Raw genomic sequence first — 11,386 nt, forward strand, 5'->3', positions numbered from 1 at the left:
GTGCAACCAGGGCCCATCTGCTTCATTTTGGCCCATAAAAAATCATGGTGAAGTTTCGCGGCATTTGGACTCCGTTTGATATTTATTTCCTGTGATGTAAAAAACATGGAAAAAACAACAACTGGCACTTGGCACTATGTCAATAGGTTAGTACCAAAAATGATATAAAATGACTATAAAATGATTATAAAACATCCAAGATTGATAATAAGACAGTATGGAACAATCAAAAATTATAGATACGTTGGAGACGTATCAGCATCCCCAAGCTTAAGTCCTACTCGTCCTCGAGTAAGTAAGTGATAAAAACAGAATTTTTGATGTGGAGTGCTGTTCATCAAGTCATATCATATTATTTTCTTTATAGCATGGACATTTGGAATTTTATGTGATTCAAAGCAATACTCTAGTTTTGACATAATAATTTAGATACTCAAGCATATCAACAACCAACCATGTCTTTCAAAATATCAATGCTAAAACAAGTCATCCCTAGCCCATCATGAATGACTTGTTTTAGCATAGATTGATCCATTCATGAAACACACTCGAATATTAGCTATACCAAATACTTAAGTATGATCATATTGCCTCTTAGTTGGTGCTTCTATAAGAGAAGATGGAGACTCAAATTCAAAAATAAAAATTGCATAAAGTAAAAGAAAGGCCCTTCGAAGAGGGAAGTAGGGATTTGTAGAGGTGCGAGAGCTCAAAGCGAAAAATTTGAGATAAAAACATTTTGGGAGGTGTATCCATCCCACCAACGACAACGACGTAGAGCTACGCCACTTACCATGCTAGATATGCCATAGGCGACTCCCAAACGGGAAATAAAGTTTATTCCTTTTTCCACCATTCTTTCACTTTCCATGGCTAGCCGTATCCATGGTTGCCCTCCATACCAACACTTTCCAAGGAATTTATTATTTGACAACATAAAGTAAATTCATTTTTGCATTTCGGGACTGGGAATCCCTAAAACCTTTGCCTTACTCTCGTGCAATGACAAGTGAATAAACACTCATCGTGAGAATAACACATCCAGCATGGAAAATATTAGCCACCCGTTATCGTTCCGCGAGCGAAACAAACACACAAAAGAGAAGTTTATTTTGAAAATTAGAGATGGCTCTTGCAAATTTGCTTAGATCGTCAAAATAATACCGCATATAGGTAGATATACTGGACTCATGTGGCAAAACTGGTTTAAAGGATTTTGGATGCACACGTAGAGGTCATACTTAGTGCAAAATGAAGGCTAGCAAAAAGATTGAGAAGCGACCAACCAAGAAATGAATAATTTCGTAAAGCAAGCATTAAGCATAAGTAACACCGAATAATGCACCACATGTAGGATATAATTTTTGTTGCATGATTATTGACTTTCGTGCATGCATAGGGAATCACAAACCTTAACACCAATATTCTTACTAGAGCACAATTACTCATCAACATAACTCACATATCACATCATCATATCTCAAAACTATTACTAAGAATCTAGTTTATTTTGTCCAGTGAACTTCATGACATTTTTTTACTTTATCCTTCTTGGATATCTATCACTTTGGGACTAATTTTCCTGTGTTGCTTTGCATAAGCTCAAACAAATATAAGTGAAGATCATGAGCATACCAAATTTTCTTTCTCTCAAAATAATTTAATTGAAGCAAGATAGGAGGTAAATTCTTAACATCCTCATCTTTTATACCTTTCTCATTCATAGATTTCTTTGCCTCTTGCATATTTTCAGGACTGAGAAATAGAAGACCTCTCTTCTTCGGAGTTGGCTTAGGAGTTGGTTCAGGAAGTTTCCAATTATTTTCATTGGTCAACATATTATTCAATAGAATTTCAGCTTGATCTGGTGTCCTTTCCCTGAAAACACAACCATCACAACTATCCAGGTGGTCTCTGGGAGCATCCGTTAGTCCATTATAAAAGATATCAAGTATTTCAATTTTCTTAAGAGGATGATCAGGCAAAGCATTAAGTAATTGGAGAAGCCTCCCCCAAGCTTGTGGGAGACTCTCTTCTTCAATTTGCACAAAATTATATATTTCCCTTAAAGCAACTTGTTTCTTATGAGCAGGGAAATATTTAGCAGAGAAGTAATAAATCATATCCTGGGGACTACGCACACAACCAGGATCAAGAGAATTAAACCATATCTTAGCATCACCCTTTAATGAGAATGGAAATATTTTAAGGATATAAAAGTAGCGAGTTCTCTCATCATTAGTGAACAGGGTGGCTATATCATTTAATTTAGTAAGATGTGCCACAACAGTTTCAGATTCATAGCCATAGAAAGGATTAGATTCAACCAAAGTAATTATATCAGGATCAATAGAGAATTTATAATCCTTATTAGTAACAAAGATAGGTGAAGTAGCATAAGCAGGATCATATTTCATTCTAGCATTCAGAGTTTTTGTTTCAGCTTAGCTAGTAATTTTTTAAGATCACTCCTATCATAGCAAGCAAGAAAGTCTCTAGCAGTTTCTTCATCCATAACATAGCCCTCAGGCACAACAGGCAATTCATATTTAGGGGGAGAATCTTCATCATCACTTTCATCTATATTATCAGTTTCAATAATTTCATTCTCTCTAGCCCTAGCAAGTCGTTCATCAAGAAATTCACCAAGTGGCACAGTAGTATCAAGCACATAAGTAGTTTCATCAATAGTATCATGCATAGCAGAAGTGGCATCATCAATAACATGCGACATATCAGAATTAATAGCAGAAGCAGGTTTAGGTGTCGCAAGCTTACTCAAAACAGAAGGTGAATCAAGTGTAGAGATAGATGGTAGTTCCTTACCTCCCCTCGTAGTTGAGGGATAAATTTTAGTTTTCTCGTCTTTCAAGTTCTTCATAGTGACCAGCAGATATAAATCACAAGTAACTCAAAGAATAGAGCTATGCTCCCCGGCAACGGCGCCAGAAAATAGTCTTAATAACCCACAAGTGTAGGGGATCACAACAGTTTTTGAGGGTAGAGTATTCAACCCAAATTTATTGATTCGACACAAGGGGAGCCAAAGAATATTCTCAAGTATTAGCAACTGAGTTGTCAATTCAGCCACACCTGGATAACTTAATATCTGCAGCAAAGTGTTTAGTAGCAAAGTAGTATGATAGTAACGGTAACAGTGGCAAAGGTAACAATGATAACAGTATTGTAGTGATTGTAACAGTAGCAACGGTAAAGTAACTAAGCGAGTATCAATATGTGAAAATCTCGTAGGCATTGGATCGGTGATGGATAATTACGCCGGATGCGGTTCATCATGTAACAGTCATAACATAGGGTGACACAGAACTAGCTCCAATTCATAAATGTAATGTAGGCATGTATTCCGAATATAGTCATACATGCTTATGGAAAAGAACTTACATGACATCTTTTGTCCTACCCTCCCATGGCAGCGGGGTCCTAGCGGAAACTAAGGGATATTAAGGCCTCCTTTTAATAGAGTACCGGACCAAAGCATTAACACATAGTGAATACATGGACTCCTCAAACTACGGTCATCACCGGGAGTGGTCCCGATTATTGTCACTTTAGGGTTGCCGGATCATAACACATAGTAGGTGACTATAACTTGCAATATCAGATCAATAACACAAATATATTGATGAAAACATAAAGGGTTCAGATCTGAGTTCATGGCACTCGGGCCCGAGTGACAAGCATTAAGCATAGCAAAGTCATAGCAACATTAGTCTCAGAACATAGTGGATACTAGGGATCAAACCCTAAAAAAACTAACTCGATTACATGATAAATCTCATCCAACCCATCACCGTCCAGCAAGCCTATGATGGAATTACTCATGCACGGCGTTGAGCATCATGAAATTGGTGATGGAGGATGGTTGATGATGGCGATGGCAATAGATTCCCCTCTCCGGAGCCCCGAACGGACTCCAGATCAGCCCTCCCGAGAGAGTTTAGGGCTTGGCGGCGGCTCCATATCGTAAAATGTGATGAATCTTTCTCCCTGATTTTTTTCTCCCCGAACACGAATATATGGAGTTGGAGTTGAGGTCGGTGGAGCTCCAGGGGGCCCATGAGGCAGGGGGGCGCGCCCAGGGGGGCAGGCGCCCCCCACCCTCGTGGAAAGAGTGTGGGCCCCTGGCCTTGATTCTTTCGCCAGTATTTTTTATATTTTCCAAAAATAATCTTCGTGAAGTTTTAGGTCATTCCCAGAACTTTTGTTTCTGCACATAAATAACATCATGGCAATTCTGCCGAAAACAATGTCAGTCCGGGTTAGTTTCATTCAAATCATGCAAGTTAGAGTCCAAAACAAGGGCAAAAGTGTTTGGAAAAGTAGATACGACGGAGACGTATCAAACAACACCTGCACACAAACAACAACACCTCGCAACTCGACGTTTTAAATTGGTTGTCAATCCCTTTCGGGGTACGGCGCCTCAAGATAGGCAAATGGACGTGAGGTAAATTGTAGTAGATTGATAGATCGAACGCCAAATAAAATAAATGAAGATAAAACGCAGCAAGGTATTTTTGTATTTTTGGATTAATAGATCTGAATAAAAACGCAAAGGAAAAGTAGATCGAAAGGCAAATATATGAGAAAGAAGACTGGGGGGCTGTAGGTTTCACTAGTGGATTCTCTCGAGAAAAATAGCAAACGGTGGGTAAAAAAATTACTGTTGGGCAATTGATAGAACTTCAAATAATTATGACGATATCCAGGCAATGATCATTACATAGGCATCACATCCAAGATTAGTAGACCGACTCCTGCCTGTATCTACTACTATTACTCCACACATCGACCGCTATCCAGCATGCATCTAGTGTATTAAGTTCGTGGGAAAACGGAGTAATGCAATAAGAACGATGACATGATGTAGACAAGATCCGTTATCTATTGCGGCAGATAGGGATCCCATCTTTTTATCCTTAGTAGCAACGATACATACGTGTTGGTTCCCTTTCTGTCACTGGGATCAAGAACCGTAAGGTCGAACCCACTACCGGGCACCTCTTCCCATTGCAAGATAAATAGATCAAGTTGGACAAACAAAACCCAAATATCGGAGAATAAATACGAGGCTATAAGAGATCAAAGAAACTCAAATAACTTTCATGGATATAAAAATATATAACTGATCATAAACTCGAAGTTCATCAGATCCCAACAGACACACCGCAAAAAGAGTTACATCATATGGATCTCCAAGAGACCATTGTATTGAGAATTCAGCGAGAGAGAGAGAGAGAGAGCCATCTAGCTACTAGCTACGGACCCGAAGGTCTACAAAGAACTACTCACGCATCATCGGAGAGGCAGGAATGGAAGTGGTGAACCCCTCTGTGATGGTGTCTAGATTAGACCTGGTGGTTCTGGACTCTGCGGCGGTTGGATGAATATTTTGTCGATGCTTCTAGGGTTCTGGTATTTTTGGGGTATTTATAGAGCAAAGAGGCGGTCCGGGGGGTGGGGTACCTGAGGTGGGCACAACCCACCAGGGCACGCCAGGAGGCCCTGGCACACCCTGGTGGGTTGTCCCATCCTCGGGACTCCCCCCCCAGGTACAACCAGAGCCCATCTGCTTCATTTTGGCCCATAAAAAATCATCATGAAGTTTCATGGCATTTGGACTCCATTTGATATTGATTTCCTGCGATGTGAAAAACATGGAAAAAATAGCAACTGGAACTTGGCACTATGTCAATAGGTTAGTACCAAAAAATGATATAAAATGATTATAAAACATCCAAGATTGATAATAAAACAGCATGGAACAATAAAAAATTATAGATATGTTGGAGACGTATCACACTCTTACTTATCGAAAGGTCTACAATTGATCCCCTCTACTTGTGGGTCATCAAGACTCTTTTCTGGTGCCGTTGCCGGGGAGTGAAGCGCCTTTGGTGAGTGGATGGTAAGGAGACATTTGTATTACATGCTAAAATTTACTATCACTTGTTACTATGGAAAGTAATCCTTTGAGGGGTTTGTTCGGGGTATCTTCACCTTGAACGGAGGCAATTAGAGTTTCCCCTCAACCTACTGCACCTACTAAAAATACTTATTATGAGATTTATTCGGGTATGATAGAGAAACTGCTAGCTAATCCTTATGCGGGAGATGAAACAATACATCCCGATATGCACTTAATCTATGTGGATGAACTTTCTGGATTATTTAAGCTTGCTGGTTTATCCAAGGATGGACTTAAGAAGAAGGTTTTCCCTTATATTTGTAGGGAAAGGCATTGACATGGCATAGGCTATGTGATGATATTGGAACATGGGATTGGAACCGATTAAAATTGAAATTTCATTATAAGTTTTATCCTATGCATCTGGTTTATCGTGATCAGAATTATATATATAATTTTTGGCCTTGTGAAGGAGAAAGTATAGCTCTATCTTGGGGGAGGCTTAAGTCAATGTTATATTCATGCCCCAATCATGAGCTCTCAAGAGAAATTATCATACCGAATTTTTATGCTCGACTTTCTCATAATGATCAAAGCATGCTCGATTCTTCTTCCACTCATTCATTTATAAAGAAAACTATTGAAAATGGTGTCTTATGGAAAACATTAAATGCAACTCTAAAGATTTTGAACTCAACAAAGGTAAAGAGTTGGGTATAAAACATGAGTTTGATTGTGTTAAATCTTTTATGGAAAACCGATGATTTTCATAAGTTTAGTACTAAATATGGACTTGACTCTGAGATAGTAGCCTCTTTCTGTGAATCATTTGCTACCCGTGTTGATATTCCTAAGGAGAAGTGGTTTAAATATCATTACCCTATTAAATAAAAGATTGAGGAACCTGTTGCAATTAAATATGAAACTATCATTTACGATGTTGAGCAAGTTGTGCTTACTGCTTATATTGAGAAACCTCCTTTTCCTATTATGATTACGGAACATGCTAAAGTTTTAACCGTGCTTAACAAAAGTAATATTAGAACACCTAGACCCTCTAAGAAAATTAAAGTTAAACCTAATATTGCTATGATTAAAGATCTCATGGTCGATAATATTGTTGGGCATGTTATTTACTTCTGCAATGAAGCAACTAGGATTGCTAAACCTGATCCTAAAGATAAGAACAAGCATGCTGTTAGCATGCTTGTTGTTTCTGTTAAAATAGGAGATCATTGTTATCATGGTTTATGTGATTTGGGTGCTAGTGTGAGTGCTATACTTTTTACTTTATATCAGGAAATTATGAATGATATTGCACCTGCCAAGATAGAAGACATTGATATTACTATTAAGCTTGAGAATAGAGATACTATTTCACCGCTTGGGATTCTTAGAGATGTTGAAGTCTTGTGTGGAAAGATGAAATACCCTACTTATTTTCTAGTTCTTGGTTCTCCACAAGATAATTTTTGTCCCAATATATTTGGTAGACCTTTCTTGAATACAATTAATGCTAAGATTGATTGCAGTAAGAAAACTGTCAGTGTTAACTTTGGTGAGGTATCTCATGAGTTTAATTTCTCTAAATTCCATAGACAAACTCATGGTAAAGAATTGCCTAGTAAGGATGAAATTATTGTTCTTGCTTCTATTGTCATACCTCCTACTGATCCGTTAGAACAATATTTGCTAGACCATGAAAATGATGTGCATACGAACAAAAGAAATGAAATAGATAAGATATTCTTTGATTAAGCACCTATACTTAAACAAAATTTACTTGTTGAAAACCTTGGAAGTCCTCCCCCACTGATGACCCACAAGTGTAGGGGATCTATCGTAGTCCTTTCGATAAGTAAGAGTGTCGAACCCAACGAGGAGCAGAAGGAAATGACAATCGGTTTTCAGCAAGGTATTCTCTGCAAGCACTGAAATTATCGGTAACAGATAGTTTCGTGATAAGATAATTTGTAACGGGTAACAAGTAACAAGTGTAAATAAAGTGCAGCAAGATGGCCCAATCCTTTTTGTTGCAAAGGACAAGCCTGGACAAACTCTTATTCTTATATAGAGAAAAGCGCTCCCGAGGACACATGGGAATTATCGTCAAGCTAGTTTTCATCACGCTCATATGATTCGCGTTTGGTACTTTGATAATTTGATATGTGGGTGGACCGGTGCTTGGGCACTGTCCTTACTTGGACAAGCATCCCACTTATGATTAACTCCTATTTCAAGCATCCGCGACTACAAAAGAAGTATCAAGGTAAACCTAACCATGGCATGAAACATATGGATACAAATCAGCCCCTTATGAAGCAACACATAAAATAGGGTTCAAGCTTCTGTCACTCTAATATGCATAATGGATCTGAACATATGATCTTCCACCAAATAAACCAACTAGCATCAACTACAAAGAGTAATCAACACTACTAGTAACCTACAGGCACCAATCTGAGGTTTGGATACAAAGATTGGATACAAGAGATGAACTAGGGTTTGAGAGAAGATGGTGCTGGTGAAGATGTTGATGAAGATTGACCCCCTCCCGATGAGATGATCGTTGGTGATGACGATGGCGATGATTTCCCCCTCCCGGAGGGAAGTTTCCCCGGGAGAACAGTGATGACCCACAAGTATAGGGGATCTATGGTAGTCCTTTCGATAAGTAAGAGTGTCGAACCCAACGAGGAGCAGAAGGAAATGATAAGCGGTTTTCAGCAAGGTATTCTCTGCAAGTACTGAAATAAGTGGTAACAGATAGTTTTGTAATAAGGTAAATTGTAAGAGAAACAAGTAACAAAAGTAAATAAGGTGCAGCAAGGTTGCCCAATCCTTTTTGTAGCAAAGGACAAGCCGGAACAAACTCTTATAATAGGAAAAGTGCTCCCGAGGACACATGGGAATATCGTCAAGCTAGTTTTCATCACGTTCATATGATTCGTGTTCGATACTTTGATAATTTGATATGTGGGTGGACCGGTGCTTGGGTGCTGTTCTTACTTGAACAAGTATCCCACTTATGATTAACCTCTATTGCAAGCATCCGCAACTACAACAAAAGTATTAAGGTAAACCTAACCATAGCATGAAACATATGGATCCAAATCAGCCCCTTATGAAGCAACGCATAAACTAGGGTTTAAGCTTTTGTCACTCTAGCAACCCATCATCTACTTATTACTTCCCAATGCCTTCCTCTAGGCCCAAATAATGGTGAAGTGTTATGTAGTCGATGTTCACATAACACCACTAGAGGCTAGACAACATACATCTTATCAAAATATCAAACGAATACCAAATTCACATGACTACTAATAGCAAGACTTCTCCCTTGTCCTCAGGAACGAACGTAATTGTTGGAAATATGCCCTAGAGGCAATAATAAATTAGTTATTATTATATTATATTTCATTGTTCATGATAATCGTTTATTATCCATGCTAGAATTGTATTGATAGGAAACTCAGATACATGTGTGGATACATAGACAACACCATGTCCCTAGTAAGCCTCTAGTTGACTAGCTCGTTGATCAATAGATGGTTACAGTTTCCTGACCATGGACATTGGATGTCGTTGATAACGGGATCACATCATTAGGAGAATGATGTGATGGACAAGACCCAATCCTAAGCCTAGCACAAGATCGTGTAGTTCGTATGCTAAAGCTTTTCTAATGTCAAGTATCATTTCCTTAGACCATGAGATTGTGCAACTCCCGGATACCGTAGGAGTGCTTTGGGTGTGCCAAACGTCACAACGTAACTGGGTGGCTATAAAGGTACACTACAGGTATCTCCGAAAGTGTCTGTTGAATTGGCACGAATCGAGACTGGGATTTGTCACTCCGTGTAATGGAGAGGTATCTCTGGGCCCACTCGATAGGACATCATTATAATGTGCACAATGTGATCAAGGAGTTGATCACGGGATGATGTGTTACGGAACGAGTAAAGAGACTTGCCGGTAACGACATTGAACAAGGTATCGGGATACCGACGATCGAATCTCGGGCAAGTATCGTACCGATAGACAAAGGGAATTGTATACGGGATTGATTGAATCCTTGACATCATGGTTCATCCGATGAGATCATCGTGGAGCATGTGGGAGCCAACATGGGTATCCAGATCCCGCTGTTGGTTATTGACCGGAGAGTTGTCTCGGCCATGTCTGCATGACTCCCGAGCCCGTAGGGTCTACACACTTAAGGTTCGATACGCTAGGGTTATAGGGAAAGTATGTACGCGGTAACCGAATGTTGTTCGGAGTCCCGGATGAGATCCCGGACGTCACGAGGAGTTCCGGAATGGTCCGGAGGTAAAGATTGATATATAGGAAGTATGGTTTTGGCCACCGGAAGTGTTCCGGGCATCACCGGTAGTGTACCGGGACCACCGGAGAGGTCCGGGGGTCCACCGGGAGGGGCCACCAGCCCCGGAGGCCTACATGGGCCAATAGTGGGAAGCGACCAGCCCCTAGGTGGGCTGGGGCGCCTCCCACCAAGTCCCAAGGCGCATCCTAGAGTGGAGGGGGCAAACCCTAGGGCAGATGGGCCTTAAGGCCCACCCTAGGTGCGCCCCATCTCGCTCTCCCCCCTTGGCCGCAACCCTAGATGGGTTTTGGGGCTGCCGCCACCCCTAGGGAGGGAACCCTAGATGGGGGCTCAGCCCCTCCCCTTCCCCTATATATACTTGAGGTATTGGGGGCTGCAACATACGCGATGTCATCTCCCTCTTGGCGCAGCCCTACCTCTCTCCCTCCTCGTCTCTCGTAGTGCTTGGCGAAGCCCTGCTCGAGTTCCGCGCTCCTCCACCGCCACCACGCCGCCGTGCTGTTGCTGGACAGAGTCTTCCCCAACCTCTCCTTCTCCCCTTGCTGGATCAAGGAGTAGGAGACGTCACCGGGTTGCACGTGTGTTGAACGCGGAGGCGTCGTGGTTCGGCGCTTAGATCGGAATCAACCGCGATCTGAATCGCTACGAGTACGACTCCTTCATCCGCGTTCTTGCAACGCTTCCGTTTATCGTTCTACAAGGGTATGTAGATGCACTCCTCTTCCCCTCGTTGCTAGATTACTCCATAGATTGATCTTGGTGATGCGTAGAAAATTTTAAATTTCTGCTACGATCCCCAACAGTGGCATCATGAGCTAGGTCTATGCGTAGTTTCTATGCATGAGTAGAACACAAAGCAGTTGTGGGCGTCGATATTGTCAATTTACTTGCCGTTACTAGTCTTATCTTGATTCGGCGGCATCGTGGGATGAAGCGGCCCGGACCGACCTTACACGTACTCTTACGTGAGACTGGTTCCACCGACTGACATGCACTAGTTGCATAAGGTGGCTAGCGGGTGTCTGTCTCTCCCACTTTAGTCGGATCGGATTCGATGAAAAGGGTCCTTATGAAGGGTAAATAGAAATTGGCATATCACGTTGTGGTTTTCG

This window comes from Triticum urartu, chromosome 3 (genome assembly GCF_003073215.2).
Source record: "Triticum urartu cultivar G1812 chromosome 3, Tu2.1, whole genome shotgun sequence".
Classification (NCBI taxonomy): Eukaryota; Viridiplantae; Streptophyta; class Magnoliopsida; order Poales; family Poaceae; genus Triticum; species Triticum urartu.